Below are 3,352 nucleotides of genomic sequence, written 5' to 3'. Positions count from 1 at the left end.
TTTTTTTTTTATAAATTTATTTATTTATTTTTGGCTGTGTTGGGTCTTCGTTTCTGTGCAAGGGCTTTCTCTAGTTGCGGCAAGCGGGGGCCACTCCTCATCGCGGTGCACGGGCCTCTCACTGTCGCGGCCTCTCCCGTTGTGGAGCACAGGCTCCAGACGCGCAGGCTCAGTAGTTGTGGCTCACGGGCCCAGCCGCTCCGCGGCATGTGGGATCCTCCCGGACCGGGGCACGAACCCGCGTCCCCTGCATTGGCAGGCGGATTCCCAACCACTGCGCCACCAGGGAAGCCCGTCTATTAACATTTTTATCTTGCAAAACTGAGACTCTGTTCCCATTGAACAATTCCCCATTCCTTTCCTTCTCCAGCCTCTGGCAGCCACAACTCTATTTTCTATTTCTATAAAGTTGGCTACTGTAGATACTGCATATAAGTGGAATCATACAGTATTTGTCTTTTTGTGACTGGCTTATTTCACTTAGCATAATGTCCTCACAGGTCATCTATGTTGTAGCATGTGACAGGATTTCCTTCTTTTTAAAGGATGGATAATATTCCATTGTATATATATATGCCACATTTTCTTTATTCATCCATCATTGGGTTGCTTCCACCTCTTGGCTTTTGTGAATAATGCTATAAAGAACATGGATTTGCAAATGTTTCTCCAATAATCTGCATTCAACTCTTTGGGATATATACCCAGAAGTGGGATTGGTGGATCATATGGTTTTCCTATTTTTAATCTTTTGAGGAATCTCCATACAGTTTTAGTATAATGTCTGCACCATTTTACAATCCCACTAACAGTGCACAAAGATGACAATTTCTCCACATCCTCACTATCACTTATTTTCTGTTTTTTTTTGTGTGTGTGTGGCGATAGTGGCTATCCTAATGGGTATGAGGTGATATCTCATTGTAGTTTTGAATTGCATTTCTCTAATTATTAGTGATATTGAGCAACTTTTCATATACCTGTTAGCCGTTTGTGTATCTTCGTTGGGGAAATGTCTATATTTGATAAGGGGTTAATATCCAGAATATAGAAATAACTACAACTCAACAACAAAACACCCAAAAACTTGACTAAAAAATGGGGAAACCACTTGAAATAACCAAATCATATTTAAATAGTTTTCTGCATTATTCCATCTAGTAAGAACTAAATTTTGGTCCTAGGGGTAATACGTAAGACAGTTGGGTTATGTTGAACTCCTGGAAATAATGACACATTTTCCATCAAATTATCCTTTCTTTTTCAGTTCTTTACCCTTTCTTTTCCTTGGGTCAGCTCTTAATGAGTGAGTCCCCAAACAATAGCCTTCTCTATCACCAAGATAAAAAAATGTCTGTTTCTATATTTAGTCTTGTAACTTAATATAAAATTGCTGTATAGCTTTTGGGAAGAAAGGTTCAACTATCAAAGTTATTAGAAAATAATAAGTATGTATGTTAAGCATTAACTCTGTGCCTAGCATTCTGTTAGGTACTGTTGTGGATACAAAACAAGTGTAGAATAGAGTTATGTTCCTTGAGAAGGTTACGTACTGAGCATTTACAGAAACTGACTTTCTGAATGTTTACTGTTTGCAATTTTGATTTTATAGTAAATGAAACAAATAAATACTGAATAACAGAAGTGGTTATATTTATATACCTACATAGAGTATATAAAACTCAATCAGATGTCCCCTGCACTACTCTTTGAGAAAGTTAGGCAATGTGGAAGAACCATTCTTGCAGGAGCTAGAGAATCTAGAGTTTACTTTGGGCACGTGATCCTTGTATGTGTGAACCCCACTTACTGTATTTCTCCCTCTCTCTGCATGTTTTAGTGTATATGTACACATGTATATTTGAGAGAGTGAAGATGGGAAAAGTTAGGCTCATTTAGCAGCACTTGAGTCAGAACCTTTGAGTCATAAAGGACCAAAAGACTTTGAGTCATAAAATGAAAGTGCTCTTTATTCCTTCCTAAAGATTTAGATGTCCATGTGTTATTTCTCTTCAGCCACGAGAAATTCTTTTAGCATTTTCTGTTTAGGTTTGTTGATGATGAATTCTTTTTTCTTTTTCCTTTATCTGAACATGTCTTTATTTCTCCTTCATTCTTACAGGATTATTTTTGCTAGATATAGGGTTCTGGGTTGACAGTTTTATTTTCCTTTAAGCATTTTTTAAAATACATTTATTTATTTTATTTATTTTTGGCTGTGTTGGGTCTTCTTTGCTTCACACAGGCTTTCTCTGGTTACAGTGAGCAAGGGCTACTCTTTGTTGTGGTGTGCGGACTTCTCATCGCAGTGGCTTCTCTTGTTGCAGAGCACGGGCTCTAGGCACGCAGGCTTCAGTAGTTGTGGCCCGCAGGCTCAGTAGTTGTGGCTCGCGGGCTCTAGAGCACAGGCTCAGTAGTTGTGGTGCACGGGATTAGTTGCTCCGCAGCATGTGGGATCTTCCCGGACCAGGGCTCAAACCTGTGTCCCCTGTGTTGGCAGGTGGATTCTTAACTACTGTGCCACCAGGGAAGCCCCTTTTCCTTTAAGCATTTTAAAGATTATTCAACTAATTTCTAGTATCCATTGTTTTTGTTGAGAAGTTAGTAATAATTCAAATCATTGTCGCTTGATATGTAATTTGTTATTTTTCTCTGGCTGTTTTGAAATTTTACCTTTAGGTTTTGGTTTGCAGTAGTTTCACGACTATGTTTATGGGTATAGCTTGTATTTATCCTACTTGGGGTTCTCTGAGATTCTTGAAGCTGTACATTTTACCATATTTAAAGTTTCTGGTATTCTTCACATATTCTTTCTATCACTTTATCTCTCTTTTTGGACTTCACTAACACGTGGTAGACCTACTGATATTATCCCATAGACCCCGAAGGCTCTGTTCATTTTTATCCAATTTATTTTCTCAGTCCTTCATATTAGATTTGTCTTCAAGTTCACTGACTTTTTCATTCATTCATTTAATCTGTTAAGCTCATCCAATGATTTTTTTTTTAAAAATTCAGATATTTTTATGTTCTAGAATTTTCATTTGGTTCTTTTTTATGGCTTCTATTTCTCTGCTAAGATTTTATGTTTTTACTCATTAAGAGCATGTTTTCCTTTATATCTTTGATAATACTTATAATAGATGCTTAAAACCCCTATGTGTTGATTCCAATATCTGGGTCATCTCAGGATTGGTCTCCATTAATCACCTTTTCTCTTGAGTGTGGGTTACATTTTCCTGTTCCCTCGTATGTCCACTAATTTTGAATTGTGTCCTGGATGCTATGAGTGATGCACTTTAAATCCTCTTGACTGTTTGTTTTTTAGAGGAGTATGTTTTGTTTTTTTTTT

This window comes from Balaenoptera borealis (assembly GCF_965194805.1).
Source record: "Balaenoptera borealis genome assembly, chromosome: 17".
NCBI classification, from domain to species: Eukaryota; Metazoa; Chordata; class Mammalia; order Artiodactyla; family Balaenopteridae; genus Balaenoptera; species Balaenoptera borealis.
This window is presented reverse-complemented; position numbering follows the sequence as displayed.